The sequence below is a fragment of the Dendrobium catenatum genome, unplaced genomic scaffold (genome assembly GCF_001605985.2).
Source record: "Dendrobium catenatum unplaced genomic scaffold, ASM160598v2 fragScaff_scaffold_1347, whole genome shotgun sequence".
Classification (NCBI taxonomy): Eukaryota; Viridiplantae; Streptophyta; class Magnoliopsida; order Asparagales; family Orchidaceae; genus Dendrobium; species Dendrobium catenatum.
Window position 1 is genome coordinate 718,617 of NW_021319809.1, and position 19,638 is coordinate 738,254.

The following is a 19,638-nucleotide window of genomic DNA, read 5'->3' on the forward strand; positions in this document are numbered from 1 at the left end:
AGCGATCTTGGGCTCATCGGATTCGTCTTGTAGCCACTCGATTCAAGTATAAGCTCGTCAAGTTCGGAGACCATTTAGTAACACAAATTATGAAACGAACTTTCCAACAACGCTTCGGGTCCTTGATTTGGACTCATTTGGGCTCGGATTGAGTCGAATTTGGTGTCATTGGGTTTGTATTTCTGAGACGCTCAGTTTGAATGTAAGTTTGCTGAAATCAGAGTTCAGATGATCCCGGATTTAATTTTTGAAGTTTCCAACTTGATATTGCATCGAGATTCGTGCCCAATCAAGATAATTTTTTGATGACATATCAAGAGTTATTAAACTTTGTCTATTATTCAAAGTTATTAAAATCTATATATTGATAGGCATAAGGGTATAAAAGAAATATTTGATAGTTTAGATCGATTGAAATGTGTTTTTTTTTTTTTTTTTCATTTTTAGGGTCTGAGAAGAGAAATGATTCGGTTGAGCAGTAGTTTCAAGAATCTAATATGAGCTTATATGTATTTTTCTATCTTGATTTGTACAGTCATGGCTAGCTGTTATTATGTTCTAATCAGTATCCTTTTGTTTGTAGTCATGTACTGTAGTATAAATTTTGTATATATATTTTGATGATGATGGAAAAATAAATATTCAGGATGAGTTTATTTTTACTCATTTGAATATTAGATATTGAGATTTGTATGTTACAGCTCTAGAAGATAAGACCCATCCCATTAGTTGGCTTGTCGGATTGGGTTGTGATACCAAGTATATCAAAAAGAATAATTATTCTTTCTACTCTCACTTATTGATTGTCAAACCATATAACAATTTCATGGCCGGTTAAAGCTTCATCTTACTACACCCAAGTTGATCGAGGAATATAAACTAAAATAAAACATTAAGAAACTTTCATTATCAATTAAGATTCTCTTAATATTATAACAAGAATCACAAATCCTAGTACTAAAACTTAGTGGGACATTGTGTGGAGTTTTGATATCTTCTAAGTTAGATTTATTAAATATAATTAAAGTTAAACCGTCAGAACAAAGTTACTTTGTCGTTGGCTCTTCAAGGGTGATGACCATAACTTGGGATCACAACTCTTATATATATATATATATATATATCTCCCAATTTCATTTAATAGAGAAGCTAGAAAAAAAAAAGATAGAATAAGAGAGGAAATAGAAAGAGAAAGCAAGGTTTTGAAAACCGTAGAGCCATTTAATTTTGTTTATCGACCCAATTTTTAAATTAAGCCTATCTTAATTTAAAAAATATATATATTATTTTTATCGAATTTTTTTATCAAATTTATACATTCATTAGCAAAAAATAATGATAACTTTGCACTGATTAAATTTTCACCTCGTAACTTTTTATATATATTATAGAGATTAAGATTATGCATATTTTTAATATTTTTTAAAAAAATTTACAATGGAGATTTTAAAATTTGTGAGATTTTTATTGAATAGAAAATTATATGAACTCTGAAAAATAGTGTTATAATACAATAAAAGTCTTAAAATATTATTTTACACAATTCATAGTAATTTAGATTTTTTATTAAAAATATTCATTTTTGCTTAGCAGGATTTTATGTTGCCTACCGTTATAAAAACTGTGTAATTCTGGCACATACTCAATTACACTTTAACTAATATAATATAATAAAAATGTACATATCTGATAAAATTATATCCGTTAGGAGAAATAAGAAGCCAGAATCATTTGAGATTATGTATGTATCATTTTAGTGCCTACGGGCATGTTCTTGTGGTTTTGAGTCGTTTTCTATGACTACGGGTATGTTCTAGTGCTATAAAAATAAAAGAGTCATAAGGGGCCAAAATTCTTTGATATTTTCTTTGGGTTCGTGAAATGTGATATAAATTAATCTATGATATGAATTACAATTTATTTATCTGCTCAATAATGTTATTTAAATAATTGAATAACTATTATACTCTTATTATATTTTTTAGTACAATAATCTATTGATTATATTTAACTACTTTTAAATATTCAGTAAAAATAATTAATAAAATAATTTGAAAATTTAGATCAGATAGTGTGGCCTATTGAGCTATTGTAGCTCAATGTGATTTTGATTCTAATTTTTAGAATATGAGAAATGGAAGAAACTGGTTGATTAGTAGTTCATGAACATATCTGAGTTTATAGATATTTCTTCATTTTGATTTTTGTACGATCATTGCTAGTTCTTTTTTTAGTTCTATAGCTTCTGTTTCATAGCCATGTGCTATAGTATAGATGTATTTTAATGAAATAAAAAAATCTTATATGTGAATTTATTCTTACTACTTGGATGCTTTAGTAGCTCTATAGTCTATTATTTATTTAAAAATGAATACTAGAATAATATGTAAAATATTCTAAAACAAGATATTGAGATTTACTTGTCACAACTCAATACAATAGGACATGTCTTGCTCATGTTGGATTGTGACAAGCTTTTGTGGCATCAAGCAATAGTTTTAAAAAATTTAGCATAAAATAGAACTATAGGAATTGAAATGTATGTCAAGTGGGGTAGTTTTAAGTTTGTCAGGGTATTTATTATTATTTGTTTCATATGTATGTATTTTAAATTACATATTATGTGTGAGTATGGATCCGTTAGAATCAAACATGACATATGGGCAAAGTGTCAGTTTGGCAGTTTCTATATATAGCACAGCTCGAATAGTCGATTCTACAATTTCATAATTTGCTAGTCTGATAGTCTATATGATGGGTGAGGCATGGAGTCAGGTTCTTGCTGTGAGATCTGATGAGGTAGACATACATCTACAGAAGTTTCTACAATTGTAGCCTCCGAGATTTGAAGATGCTCTTGAGCCTAGGGCAGTAGATGATTGGTTGAGGATGATGCAGAAGACATTTAATTATATGCAGTGTTCTCTTAAAAAGAATATATCGTTAGCAGTCTTTCTATTAGATGGGGAGGTTGAGCTTTTATTATGCTTTAGTTTCACTAATTTTTTTATAATTTTTTGGCGCTAGTAAAATTTCTTAAAAAATTGACACTTATCGATACAAGTAGAAGTTTTGGACCGATAGATGTCCGTTTTGCAAATTGATGTCACTTGAGTATTTTGAATATGCTTAATTAATTTATGAATATTTTTTTATAATTTTGGTTCCTCAAATTTGAAGATATAAAAGGATTTGGGTTAAAATCAAATAATAATCATAGTTACTTAAATATCCTTTTCATATTTTATTATTTAAAAAATATCTAAAAGCATATCGGCTTTATTAAATGCCGTTTTCAATTTCACTAACCAAAGAAGCAGGAGGAGAAAAAATGAGGAAAATTTTGTGAGAGAAAAATAAAAGCTAGATTTTGAGGTCGTAGAATGGTTTTTGTCCATCAGCACAATTGAAAATTTTGTTTGTCTCAAGACAGGCCACACTAAATAAGCATACCTCAATTTTCAAAAATACATAATTTTTATCAATTTTTTTGATAAATTTATATTTTCATTAGTGAAAAATGCGGATATCTTTTTACCGAGAAGTTTGTTGACATATAAGGGATATTCATGAATAGCCATGCAAACGTTTGAATACTATTAATATTGCTCAAATTTCTCTATTAATCATCCCCTTAAATGTCTGCAATCTCAGGGAATAATAGAAAGGAGGAGGCAATAGAAATACAAGACAAAAAATAAACTTAGAATGAGTTCAAACTATATTTAAAATTATGTTAGAATAACATATTAGAAGATTAACTAAAGCTTCCACAACCAAACAGCTTATTTATTTGTTGATTTACGATTAGAAAAACTTTAAGCAGAGCGAACAAAGCTTTCAGAAGGATGAAAATGTCATAAAAACAGCTTTCTGGAAGGCAGAACCATTAAAAGCAATTACTTATCAAGTTGTAATAAAATGAAGAGGAAAACATTATATAAATAAATCTTCGGAAGTACGACAACTATACATGCAAAGCCATAAGAGAGTTGCTATAGCAGATCTATGAAAAAATAATATCATAAAATAACTCAAATACACACCACAGATGATCAAAAGAGCACGAGCATCCTCTCAAGCACGCAGAAGCCAAGCGTGGAAGATGGCTCGCCTTTCTTCAACTAGCCATCAACATTAGCATTTGAATCCATGGCAAACAGAAAGAACGATAATGAGGATTAAGGCAATGATGATGGCCAAAACAATCAGCTTCACCTTCATGTTCTGAAACCACATCTTTCTCCTCATCTTAGTTCCCTGCTGCCTGAAATCTTGCGCCTGCAAATACTCTTCATGAGCTAACTCAACAAAGCCAAAACTCGAGAAAAGTTATTATAATTTGAAAAGCATCATAAAGGTAGCATATAGGGGTGTCAATGTTTGACAAGATCCGAAAATCCAACTTGAACCCGACCCGAAAATTTTGGATTAGGGTCAACCCGAACTTGAAACAGGTCGGGTTCGAGTTCAACAATTCGACCCGTTTCAAAAATTGGGTTGACCCTTTGACCTGAAAATTGACCCTTTTTGACCCGGCAACCCGAGATTGACCTGTTTTGACCCTAAAAATGGAGATTGACCCATTTTTTGATCCAAAAAGTACAAGTTTTTTGTTGGCACCAGGTCATTCGGGTCTTGTTGGGTTGACCCGGACCCGAAGTGGGTTGGATTCGGGTTTGGAAAACCGATCCATGCAAAAATGGGTCAGGTTCGAGTTGACCCGAATAGTGCCGGGTTAATTTCGGGTTCGACCCGAACCCGTCCCGTGACCCGAAATTAACACCCCTAGTAGCATAGACAAATTGCAATAACAAGGATTTAGAAAAAGCTGAAGTTGTACGAGGGGCTTAATTACCTGAGAACGAAGGTTTTCAGTCTTGTCGACAAGCAGCTCAATTTTCTCCCCCCTATCCAAAACCTGACAAGCAGATTGACAAGTTCTGTAAAAAGTGAGCCAAAAACAAGACTCGCAAGTTTAAATAAAAAGAGCAATCACTTAAGGCAAAACAAAAAGATGTGGCATGTAAATGAATCAGATGTCAGAATTGCGGAATTTCAGAGGCTCTGTGAAAGATTCTATCACCTTCTCTATATTTTCCATCATGACTCCTTTGACTTCAGAAACCTGAGCTTTTACTTTGGCTAGCTTGCTAATCTCCTCAGGATGATCAACGCAGTACTGCATGTGCTCCTTCAGTTTGGATCTTAAATGTAAGTGCAATTGAGAATTAGTTAGTACCAAAAGAATTAAAAAAAAATAAAATTAAAACAGATAGTAGGAAATTTCTTATTTGTACGCGGCAATTATAACATACCCAAACTCCCGGTTAAGGCTGTTGGCAACAGCAGTTGCAGCTTTACCTCCTCCATATCTCTTGGTAAAATCTTCTTTAACTCTTTCCAAGAAAGCAATAGGAATCTGTCTGCCAACTGACTCAATTGCAACTACGCAATATGCTGCAAAATTGGTAGTGAAAAGATAAGATCCACCACTAAATATTAAGGAGCTTAGCACAATAATCATGACATGCATAACAGAAATAAATTAAAAAAAAAAAAAATCAGTTACAAAACAATGAGAATGATGGCCAAATAATTTAACTGCAACCATGGGCATGCTGGAAAATAGAAGAAATAGTAATACCCATGGTGATAAGTTCACACAATTATAGGGGAAATTATTACGTGCAGAGTCCGGATGTAGAGTTACGTCTAGATTCAATAATAATGCGACACGTGTCCTTGTACACAGTGTGCACACTGTATATAATTGTGTACATAGTGTGTATATTATGTATACACACTATGTACATAATTTTATATTTTATGCATAGTGTGTACAGTTGTACACACTGCGTACAAGGACATGTGTCGTGTTTTTATTGTAGTCAGGGTGTATCCAGACTCTGCAAGTAATAATTTCTCTAATTCTCTGCACGTAATAATTTCTCGAATTACATATATACATCAATCAACCCTTACTAGAATAAAAAAGGAAAACAGAATTAATTTTACTGTTTTGATGATAAAAAAAAAAGGATTGAAGCATATATCATTCAACAACAGCAGCAGCAGGAACAGCAGAAGCAGCAGCAAAAGTGATTCCCACCATGGAAGACATGAACGTAGGTACTTTTCTCTTAAAGTTTTAAAAGACAAGTCACACGGCTGAATCTTTGCAGATTTTGTCAGGCAAGTATATGTCTAGCATAATTAACACTTTGAAGCAAACAAGTGAGGCTATCGCTATAATTCACAAAACCAGCAGACATATCAACAAGAGATACTAATCCAGACAACAGAGAAAGGGACATGCACAAGAACAATCTGCAGCGAACACAGAAATAAATAGAAAAGCAAGTGAACGTCACCTCATCAAGCAACATAAGCACAGCAACAAGAACTAGTTTTGCAACAGCAAAAATGAAACTGACAATGATCAAATTTATTCTTAAAAAAATAACAGAAAAGAACACAAGACATGTCAATAAAAAAGGTTCTGTTATTAGTTCAACACAAATTTTAAATAGAAGAGACCACAAAACCAACTTTGGAAACCCTGGTATAATAGTTGCATATTCGTGACTTCAAACACAAAAACATTTGAATTTCTGAAATGAGTTCAAGATTATCGAAGCAATAAAGCAATAAAAAATGCCTCAAAACAAGTATATAGCATTTATGTGTGTAGTCAAACAAGATACTGTCTAACTAGAAACAAAAGAGACTTAAAAGAAAGTTAAAGTTAGAAAGCTTGTTCTACAGTTAGATTTCTTTCAGTTCTAAAAAATGGCAGTCACATTCAGAAATATAATAGAGCTTTTTAGAACAAATCAGCTTGTTTGGCCCACATCATGCAAATTGCTCAACTCAATCACACAGCGTCAGAATTTTTTTTATTTTAAAGTTCACCAATGTGCACAATCATACAGCTAATCACTCAACCTGAGACATCCGTGAATTTCTCCAGGTGCAAGTAGGATAATTAACAAAAGGTAAATAACTAATTTATGGACTCAAAACATAGAGATTTAGAGTTTATTTGAGATAACTCTCTTATTATTTTACTTTTTAAATCGCAATCATATTTTTGTATAGTTATTGATTTCTCGCTGCTTTCCAAAAGTTTTATGCTAGGAAATTGTTTCGTAGAACAACTTTACTTTCGCAAAACATCTTCACAACCACCTCTATAAATGTTGCAGCAACTATCACAAACAAACCCTTTAACTTCATTTAGAAATGTGTTGTGCTGTATTGCATGAAGCAAAGTCATAGTTCTCTCTCACAATTCCACAGATCTAAAGGAAGATTGAAATACCCAATGAACCAAAGTATGCTTAAAAAATACAACTTGGTAAAAGATGTAGCTCAACATCCTTCAAATGTCAAGCGTAAACAACCCAAATGGGGACCAGAAACTGTATTAGAAGAGCCAGCACAGCATTGCCAAAGATATACAGCTAAACAACCCAAAACAAAATATTAAAATCAAAACAGAATGGACAACATTGTTTAAAAATCTTTAGTATTCTAACAAGAGTAGAGAGCCTTTCAACATGATGACGCTTTTAACACATCATATTCTGCATGAGTATATAGGCAGAACATGGATGAGAAATATCTATGTGAAATATCAAGAGGTTTAAACGTCACACGAAAGGGATTTCAAATTTAATTGCAATCAAGATTAATATATTCCACGTCTCCAGAGAAAAAATAGTAGAAAGGTGATGCAAAAAACCAAACGTGCCCAAGAAAATAATGTTATAGTAAGTTTAAAACAATCAGTCCTCAAAAGGACCAAACCCCCTTGACTGTTAACAGGGCAGATCTAACTTCCATAAGAAAAATAACACCAACTACAATAGAAAGCACTTTGACTATAAAAAGATGTGGTACACAAACCAAGAAATTAATAAGGACCTTTTTTAAACTTAATAGCAACGCGCAATCATCAGATTAATAGAAAATAAACTTTTAACTGGACCCACCTTGGAATCAAATGTCCCAACAGACCAGATAATTTCCACAGATTTGGTACAACAAGAAAGCCATGCTTGATAGAAGAACTGGAAATAGAGGAGCCGATGTGGCACAACAAGAAATCCATGTACAATAGAAGAATGAGAAATAGAGGCGGGCGTAAGACAACAGAAATATCCTTCAAATGTCCGTTTAAACCACAATTTACATTGCGTTTAGCTTTAAATCAAGATATATAAATATATATATATATATATATATATATAATATATAGCAGTGAAGTGACAGTTTGCATTTATGAAATTACTAGACCTTGAAGTAGATAGTAAATCTAGTTATAATGTTGCTTCAAATAAGAGGTGCCCATTTTACAGGTGAGAAATAACTATAAATTGCTGTAATCTACGATAAATATAGTTCCTTTCTTCAACATACCCATATCACAAATCTAAACCACCTTACAACGAGAAATACTAAGTTAACAGTTCAAGTGCCATTATTTAAGTTAGGAAATAACAGAAATAAGTCAAGGAACTACATCTGTTGTATCCTAACAACGCAAATGCCGTCATTAAGAAAAAAATACTAAATTGGAAAGGTGGCTTAGGAAAAATACTAGATTAGGAAGGTAATGTATTCTTGTAACATATCCTAATAAGTCATAAATAAGGTAGGATATTCTCCGCCTTCTAATTTTCCTACTATGCTCGTCATGTTTGCTTATATGCGCCTTGTATTTAATAAAACATATAACAAAGAGGCTTTACTCTCATCGGACCTTTTTTTTTTTAATGCTATTGTTGCAATGAGTAGATATATTAAATTTGGGATGTTAAAAAAGATAGAGGTAGACCTAAAAAGACTGGGTCAAAAAATATTAAAAACAACTGTTTCTTATTAGATTTAAATGCGAAGTTGACTCTTAACAAAACACAATGGAGAAAAAAAGATTCATGTAGCCAACCCCACATAGTGGGATAAAGGCTTGATGTTGTTGTTGCAGTCTCAGCTCCTGCTCATAGAGTTGAAATGATATATAGTTTGCAAATGATACATATTGTTGCCTCAAATAAGAACTGTGCATTTTGCCTTTTATCAATACGAAATATCCTTCTCTTCTTGAACAAACTCATATCACAAATAATATCACAAATCTAAACTACGTCATAAAAAGAAATAATAAAATAATAGTTCAAGTACAATTACTAAGAGTTAGGAAATAATAGAAACAAGCCTAAGAAACTATGTTATCATAGAAAAATACTCAATTAGAAAGATGGTTCATATAAGTATTATATTGGGAAGGTGATTAATATTATAATATATCTTCATCGAGAATACTCTCAATCTTTTTTTTTTTTTTTTTTCATTTCTCTTCTTGTTTGCTTATATATAAGTCTTGTACTTACTAATAAGATATATAGCATAAACCTTTTTCTCCTTAACATGGTAAGGTTAACTTGAGACTTAGGCATCTCCCTTTCTCCTCCCTGCTTTTTTTTCCACAGCCTCAACTCCTGACATGTAGTTGCCCACACATGCTTTTGAATCTAATTGCGCTCACACGTGTCCTTAGACCAGTTCAGCATTCGCATGTATCCGTTTTTGCACCCTTGCCAATGCTCGCACTCATTAGTGCATTTGTGCATGCCCAATCGAGAATCCTTGCCTAAACTCGCTAGTGTGTTTGCATATGATTGCTAGCGACCAATCTAGAGAAGTTGCACAACTACTAGCAGCAAATCCCATATTCATTAACATTCGTCATATGTACATGTGTGCTCACTTACGCTCTTACATTAAACACTTGTGCAGACATATTTTCATTAACATGTCTATTTTATATTGTGTACTCACCAAACTCACTATGTCGTCTCCACACATCATGTGTCATGTCTTCAACTTGATCTATAAATGATTAAACTATACACTCACTTTTCACTCTTCTCTTGTTATTCATCGATGGCTTCCTTCACGCTCTCGGAAACTAAAGCCATCATCTACTATTGGTACAACTTAACAAGTTCAATCATACAAATCTTATGTGGTCCCGGACTTTTTTCTCATTTGATCTCCTAAAAAACTTAATTATATGGACTCTACAGCTCCTGAATAGACAAAAGCCATCAAATACCCCAATTGACAAAGCTTATAACTATGTGGTTCTCTTACAGGTTCTCATATAGGTGCTCTTGAACATCCCATTGCTTCCACCATCATATTTCAGAAAGCTGTCAAAGGAAATATGGAACTTCCTTTTTAACACTTACTTACAACATGATAACATCTATAAATTATACATCTCCTACTCTTATATATTTCTCTTTGCAACAATGAGACAAAGCTATTAAAGAGTACTAGAGAAGCTTAAAAGTCTAATGAGATGAACTTTAGTTCAACTCCCTTATCAGTGATCTGATTATTTAGCAAAAATAAAATGATAATTTTGTTCTCATGATGTTTCTCTCTAACCTTCATCAAACTCTATAATATGTTCAAGCTCAATTGATGGCCAATTTTATTGTTCCAAACATCTCCACTACTCTCTGACAAGCTTACCAAGTCACTAAATTATCTACTACGCCTTCTTTTGTTCACAATGAGACTACTCTTCCTATCAGATCAAAGTGAAGTCATGGTGAACGTGAACTAGAAGATTGTGGTCACAACTCTTTTCCACCTTATCAATATTATCAAAGGACAAATCACTCAGCTAACTATTATTGGAAAAATTATGGTTATCATCCAGTCACTTAGCATGTCTCCACCACCACTCCTATCAATGATATTAATAATCATACCGAGTTTCCGACTCAATTTTTTATCTCCCAACAAAAATCTGATTAAGTGCTGCATTCTCAATTGAACCTTATGTGATTTCCACCACTTGTTTCATTGTAACTACTCTTTGTAGTAAATCTTAGATTTTTAGATTCTCTTATATGACAGGTTACTAACAATTTTTTTAATCACTTATCATAACCCCCCTCTCACTTATTGTAACTACTCTTTGTCATTGCTGCTTCGACTTCACGTGCATCGCAAGAAGTCGAGTTTTGAAATAGTCACTAAAGAACCTTCTTGGCCTCCTTCGACGATGTTGCTTTTGTCGGAAGTTAGGACACTTGCGCAAGTAACCATCTTTCTCCCCTTTCGCATGCCTCTTCATCCAAGTACCATAAATCCGCTAAACTACAGGATTTAGTAAATTCGGAATTTATGCCGAAAATTGGGTAGCGGTGTATTTATCTCACCATGAGATTCGTGAGACTTACAGGATTTGAGGATTTGGTAAGATTTAATCCTTCATAATTCCGGTTGCCAAACAGCCCCTAAGACTTAGGAAGCTTTGTTTGACCCATAACTAAAAGCATCCAATGGGTAATGAAATCAATGTTGATCTTCGTGCTTACGGTTAAGGCCATTTGAAGTCATTGAGCATTCATTGTTAAGTTTCACCCATATGGATGCATTATAAAGTTAGTCTGATGGTTAAAGGCACAATATTAACTATTTTAGAACTTTCTCCCTCATCTCTCAAGTTAACTATGTTTGTCTTCTTCTCTTAGTAATCAATAATCAAGGATGAACCTTGCTATAACTAGATGTTAACAATACTTTTCTCTATGGGTGTATATCTCCAAAGCTGACCATATAGAGAAACCCCCAAGGAATGTTGCTCAAGGAGACTAAAATTTATAAACTTCATAAACTCAAAAGGTTATCTATGGGTTGAAACAAGTAAACAACGTCCTCGTGCTTGGTTCTACAAACTCTACAATATTCTTGATGATATTAACTTTGGAGAAGAACAAATAATCAATTTATCTTCGTCGGACGCTTTTTCTTTGGCATAGCGATCCTTGTTTTATATGTTTACGACATTCTTTTAACTATGAATGATGCATCTAGTATTGATGAAATAAAATAATATCTTCAAAAGATATTTGCCACTAAAAATTGGGGAATAAAAAAAAACTTTCTTAATATTAGTTTGCACATAGCAAGAAAGGTGTTTTCCTCCCCCAAAGGAGACATGCTATAAATATTCTTGAACAAATTCAACTTCTTGAGTACAAGCCAACTAACTCTCCCATGGATTCTCTGCAACTATTTGAAAATGACAAAAACTCTGAAGATGCTAATCAAGAGTTTAGTGGTAGACATATATACCTAACTATCACTCAACCTGATATGTCTTTTGTTGGTGGTGTGGTAAATCAACTTATGCAAGACCCAAAGAAAAAATATACTGGGAGATCATAATTATTTTAAAACAATAAAAGAAACATCAAGCCTTTATCCCACTTTATGGGGTAAGCTACATGAATATTTTTCTCCATTGTGTCCTACTAAGAGTCAAAAAGTATTTTGAAGGATTTGTTGAATGTTGTTTTGGAGAAAAGTCTCTTTGTTATATATTGATTGATTACAAGGACTATATATAGGCAAGTAATAAGAATAGAAAATGAAAATAATAAGACAATTAATATCATCAATTAAGATGATGCATTGTAAGAATAAAGCATTGTCCCAATCTAATTCCTTTTTAAAATATTCTTTCCAATTTAGTATTTTTTCCATTATAACACTACTTTAAGATGGAGCATAGTTATTAATAAGTTATAGAATGTTATGAAGATTGAAAATTGAAGAGATCTCAAAGCTTTGGTAAAGATGCGGACTAATTGTTCTTCATTTATTATGTGTGGAGTGATGATCCTTTTTGATAAGGCAACATGCTCGATGAAGTAAAAATCCAGTACAATATATTTTGTTCTTGTATCAATATTGGATTCATGTCAATGTTGATGATTACACAATCGCTACAATAAAATATCATATGCTATGTTAAGAGGAAATTGAATTCTTCTATTAGAGTTTTAATTCAAATCATTTTGCCATCATTGCTAGATTTTGCAGCAATCATCTATCTTACTTCCTAATGTATGCATCTGATCATCAATGTATATAGTATTAGTCAACATTGGAATAAGCCTCAACCCTTAAATAAATATGTTTTTGAATATGGAAACTTTTTTCCTCAAATTTTTAAGATGCAACGGAGAAAAAAGATTCATGTAATTATAATATCACTCAAATAAAGGGAACCAAAAAAAGAATATCCTGAAACTTATCGTAATATGAATCACTATAAAAGAAAAGTTACACTAAAAGAAGCACACAATTGAAGAATTAGATAGACAGATAAAACAACTCATGCAGCACTTAATAGATATAGAATGTAACTCAACCAACAAGCTATCACTGTAATCAAGATAGGTCACAAAACTTGCTGATAATTAAAAAAATTAATCTGCAAGTAAATTACTATGCAATTGCTAACTTGATAGAAAAAAAAAATGTAATTTATTTAATGAGCGAAATGACATATGATTCATCAATGCCAACCAAAATTACCCTTTCATTCCATGAGTCGTGCCAGCTATATATGAATAGACATCTCCAAAGGAAAAAAACTCGAGAAGCTGCTGTATATGAAGTATATTTTTAAGAGTGTGTGCAAATAGAAAGTTAGTCCCAAGCAACTCAGGTGATAACTGTATGTCAATTCCCGAGATATATCTTATCAACGTTGTAATCAGTGATCTAGATCAAATTTCTACTCCCAAATCAGAAGAGAGTAACAGGTATAGGTTAGCACGCAAATATAAAAAAAGAAAAGAAATTCTGAAACAACGCAAGCTAAACGAGCTACAACTTTGCCCCGGGCAGAGGAGCCCCAACCAGGCCACAGCGAGGCTGCAGCGAGAGACTGCAGCTATACGAGTCAGATCTGGAAACAAAGACAACTTTTTGCTACATTTCCTCAATCAATTCCAACATCCATATTAAAATACTGTAATTAATACGACGCTGTACGACCCATGACAATATAAATAATCAGAGATCAATTAAGCAACCATATCCAACAAAAGTTCCCTTAAAAAACCCAAATCGACAGAAAGTAAGTAAGACATATAAACCTAAACCCAAGATTCCGAGTCCACCCACAAAAAAAATAAAATAAAATAAAATAATAAATAATAAATAAAAAAACCAAGCTAACAAGAACATCCTTAAATCCCAACAACAAAACCCTAAATTCCAAGAAAAACACAAGCTAACTTAGCATGTCTCCACCACCACTCCTATCAATGATATTAATAATCATACCGAGTTTCCGACCCAATTTTTTATCTCCCAACAAAAATCTGATTAAGTGCTACATTCTCAATTGAACCTATGTGATTTCCACCACTTGTTTCATTGTAACTACTCTTTGTAGTAAATCTTAGATTTTTAGATTCTCTTATATGACAGGTTACTAACAATTTTTTTAATCACTTATCATAACCCCCCTCTCACTTATTGTAACTACTCTTTGTCATTGCTGCTTCGACTTCACGTGCATCGCAAGAAGTCGAGTTTTGAAATAGTCACTAAAGAACCTTCTTGGTCTCCTTCGACGATGTTGTTTTTGTCAGAAGTTAGGACAGCTGTGCATGTAACCATCTTTCTCCCCTTTCGCATGCCTCTTCATCCAAGTCCATAAATCTGTTGAACTCCAGGATTTAGTAAATTCGGAATTTATGCCGAAAATTGGGTAGCGGTGTATTTATCTCACCATGAGATTCATGAGACTTACAGATTCTCAAATCCTATTTGGCAAGATTTATGTTAAATCCTTCATAATTCCATTTGCCAAACAGCACCTAAGACTTATTAGGAAGCTTTGTTTGACCCATAACTAAAAGCATCCAATGGATAATGAAATCAATGTTGATCTTCGTGCTTACGGTTAAGGCCATTTGAAGTCATTGAGCATTCATTGTTAAGTTTCACCCATATGGATGCATTATAAAGTTAGTCTGAAGGTTAAAGGCACGATGTTAACTATTTTTGAACTTTCTCCCTCATCTCTCAAGTTAACTATGTTTGTCTTCTTCTCTTAGTAATCAATAATCAAGGATGAACCTTGCTATAACTAGATATTAACAATACTTTCTCTATGGGTGTATATCTCCAAAGCTGACCATATACAGAAACCCCCAAGGAATGTTGCTCAAGGGAGACCAAAATTTATAAACTTCATAAACTCAAAAGGTTATCTATGGGTTGAAACAACGTCCTCGTGCTTGGTTCTACAAACTCTACAATATTCTTGATGATATTAACTTTGGAGAAGAACAAATAATCAATTTATCTTCGTCGGACGCTTTTTCTTTGGCATAGTGATCCTTGTTTTATATGTTGACGGCATTCTTTTAACTATGAATGATGCATCTAGTATTGATGAAATAAAATAATATCTTCAAAAGATATTTGCCACATGCTATGAATATTCTTGAACAAATTCAACTTCTTGAGTACAAGCCAACTAACTCTCCCATGGATTCTCTGCAACTATTTGAAAATGACAAAAACTTAGAAGATGCTAATCAAAAGTTTAGTGGTAGACATATATACCTAACTATCACTCAACCGGATATGTCTTTTGTTGGTGGTGTGGTAAATCAACTTATGCAAGACCCAAAGAAAAAATATACTGGGAGGTCATAATTATTTTAAAACAATAAAAGAAACATCGAGCCTTTATCCCACTTTAAGGGGTAAGCTATATGAATATTTTTCTCCATTGTGTCCTACTAAGAGTCAAAAAGTACTTTGAAGGATTTATTGAATGTTGTTCGGGAGAAAAGTCTCTTTGTTATATATTGACTGAGTACAAGAACTATATATATATGCAAGCCATAGGAATAGAAAATGAAAAATAATAAGACAATGAATATCATCAATTAAGATGAAGCATTGTAAGAATAAAGCATTGTCCCAATCTAATTCTTTTTTAAATATTATTTCCAATTTAGTATTTTTTCCACAATAATACTACTTTAAGATGGAACATAGTTATTAATAAGTTATTGCTTGTTATGAAGATTGAAAAATGAAAAGATCTCAAAGCATTGGTAAAGATGTCGACTAATTGTTCTTCATTTATTATGTGTGGAGTGATTGGTGCAACCTAGGAATCCTAATCCAAGTAAGAGAACACTAGGCGTGCAAAAGAAAAAACATCAAAGTAGAATTGCAAAAAAAGACATTCCTTTCAATATGACAAATACAAACACTAAACAGAATACACAAAAGCTTTCAACTTCTAATAGAAACCACTTACAAATTATATTATAATAAGACACGACATAACTTAAAACTCACAATAATTTAAGAGAAGAAAGATACAAGTGGGACGGGAACCATGGAGAGAGAAAAAGAGGTAGAAAATCGTGACGAAGTAGAAGAGGGAAAGGGGAAAGGAGGCTAGCTTGCAAGTTAGAAAAACCAGCAGGTTTCTAAATAAAAAATCATTCTATTCTCTTCTAAAAACTGCAACAAAACAGCCCCATTTATAGGGGAAAAATAGCCAACCACTCACATTAATGACCCACCCCAAACATCCAATAGGAGCCAACACAAAACTTAGAAAATTACATAGGGAAGGGGAATGGCCAGCACATGAAATCAGCAAAAAGCAGTCCTAAACAGCATAGGGAAGGGGAATGGCCAGCACATGAAACCAGAAAAAAATAAATTCCAAGCATTTGGGAAGATGAAATCTGCATTTATAGAAACTCAGCATGAAATCCAACAGCCACCAAACAATCCAAATAAAGCATAGAACACAAAACATCCAGCTTTGCCTGCATCAGTAATGATCCTTTTTGATAAGGCAAAATTCTCGATGAAGTAAAAATCCAGTTCAATGTAATTTGTTCTTGTATCAAATATTGGATTAATGTCAATGTTGATGATTACCCAATCGTTACAATAAAATGTCATATGCTATGTTAAGAGGAAATTGAATTCTTCTATTAGAGTTTTAATTCAGATCATTTTGCTATCATTGCTAGGTTTTGCAGCAATCATCTATCTTACTTCTCTAGGATAAAAGATTTCTACTTAAAAAAGAAAATCCTCCTAATGTATATTTCTGATCATCAATATATATAGTATTAGTCAACATTGGAATAAGCTTCAATCCTTAAATAAATATGTTTTTGAATATGGAATTTTTTTCCTAAAATTATTAGGACACACTGGAGAAAAAGGATTCATGTAATTATAATATCACTCAATTAGTCATTAAGGGAACAAAAAAAAGAATATCCCAAAACCTATCGTAATACGAATCACTATAAAAGAAAAGTTACATTAAAAGAAGCACACAATTGAAGAATTAGATAGACAGATAAAACAACTCATGCAGCACTTGATAGATATAGAATGTAACTCAAACAACAAGCTATCATTGTAATCAAGATGGGTCACAAAATTTGCTGATAATAAAAAAAATTAATCTGTAAGTAAATTACTATGCAATTGCTAACTTGATAGAAAAAAAAATGTAATTTATTTAATGAGCAAAATGACATATGATTCATCAATGCCAACCAAAATTACCCTTTCACTTCATGAGTCGTGTCGGCTGTATATGAATAGGTATCTCCAAAGGAAAAAAAAAAAACTCAAGATGCTGCTGTATATGAAGTATATGTTTAAAAGTGTGTGCAAATAGAAAGTTAGTCCCAAGCAACTCAGGTGATAAGCGTATGTCAATTCCTGAGAAATATCTTATCATCAACTTAGTAATCAGTGATCTAGATCAAATTTATAATCCCAAATCAGGAGAGAGAAACAGGTATAGGTTAGAACGCAAATATAAAAAAAGAAAAGAAATTCTGAAACAACGCAAGCTAAACGAGCTACAACTTTGCCCCGGGCAGAGGAGCCCAACCAGGCTACAGCGAGGCTGCAGCGAGATACTGCAGCTATACGAGTCAGATCTGGAAACAAAGACAACTTTTTGCTACATTTCCTTAATCAATTCCAACATCCATATTAAAATACTGTAATTAATACGACGATGTACGACCCATGCCAATATAAATAATCAGAGATCTATTAAGCAACCATATCCAACAAAAGTTCCCATAAAAAACCCAAATCGACAGAAAGCAAGTAAGACATATAAACCTAAACCCAAGATTCCGAGTCCACCCACACAAAAAAATAAAAAATAATAAATAAAAAAACCAAGCTAACAAGAACATCCTTAAATCCCAACAACAAAACCCTAAATTCCAAGAAAAACACAAGCTAAGCATCTAAGGAAATCGAAGACAGAGAAGATCGGCTCTCACTGTATCCATCCTCAACGAGATAGTTGAAGGTGTGGTTGTCGCAATTATAGGTGAACTTGTTGTTACTCGCCGGAAGCTTCTGGAGGCACTGCGATGCGATACTCGTGAAATTCCCGGTGAATTCCGTGTACTCCGCCAAAATCACCGTCCCCCGAGCCACGAAGCTATAGATCAGCGACTGCTGGCCCATTTCAGCCAATAACCCTAGGCTACACCGGCTCTAAACGATCGCAGAAACCTAGATCTCTCCAACGAGAGAGAAAGCTAGAGAAAGAGAAAGAACAGAAGATCGAAGAAGAAAAAGTAGATGGCGGTGTTTCTCTCCTCTGCCGCTGAAGAAAAGCACCGTGAGGTGGGAATGGTGGCACGCTTTGCGAGCGTAAATCACAGCTATTATATTAGTAGGGCGCGTAAAGCTAAAGATAATTTTGGCTGTCGACGGTGACCGGCTATAGCCGGTAACAGCATTCGCCTTTAAAAAGGAGTGTAAAACGCTATAAATTAGTTGTAATTTTTCTTTAACAGCGTAAACGGATTAAGGAGCCAGCTTGTTGTCAGACGGGCGTTAGGGAACTGCCATTCGTTTATAGAAAAATAACGGAAAATACCATCGCGATGTTGACCGGTTGTTCACCGGTGCCGTGCCACAATGGTTCCGCTGCTGGGTGGTGACGTAGGGTTTGATCGGAAGTCGATAGGCGCCTGCCTGACTGCGAAAGCGCAACATTAAATTAAATTTTAGGTGATAATTCAAAATCTCTCCAAATGAGACATTTTTTACTATTTCTTAAATCAATTTATTAGCAAAAAAATTTATTTTATTTACTAAAAATTTACTTTTAAAAGTAATAAGAAAGTGATCTCAAACCTATTGTAAGGCTACATTTGGGGAGAAATTCTTCTGTGAGGACACCAGATGAGAAAAAACCGTACGGTTTGGGCCCTGTGAACAATAAAAGCGCAGCATGAACAGTAAAGCGCAGTGAGCTGTGCTTTTATTGTTCACAGAGACAAATCGGACGGTTCTCCCCGTCTAGTGTCTGCACATAATAATAATTCATCATGTTTGGAACAGTTTTCGTACTGTTTTCTGAAGCAAATTTTTATACTACAAAGTTGCTTTGAAAATAATAAAAAAAAATGTCTCAAGCAAAATCTAAGACTTTGTTTGAGACGGCTTTCTTAATGCTTTTTAAAGTAACTTCTTAGTTAAAAAATATTTAATTCATGAAACTTTTTGTACTAAAAAGGTGCTGTAAAAAGTAATAAGAAAGTTGCCTCAAACGAAACCTAAGACTTCATGGGACAACTTTTTTACTATTTTTTAAAGCAATTTTTAGTACAAAATTTTGAATTAAAAAAAAATGTATTAAAAAGCTACTTTATATGACAGTAAAAATATCGTCCCAAATGAAACCTAATTTTATTTTATATATTGATTATACAA

The 19,638-nt window shown here is 33.1% G+C and overlaps 1 pseudogene; it reads right to left on the bottom strand.

Moving 5' to 3' along the window:
• Positions 1-3,889: 3,889 nt before the first annotated feature.
• Positions 3,890-18,574, bottom strand: LOC110108032 (annotated as a pseudogene).
• Positions 18,575-19,638: the final 1,064 nt, after the last annotated feature.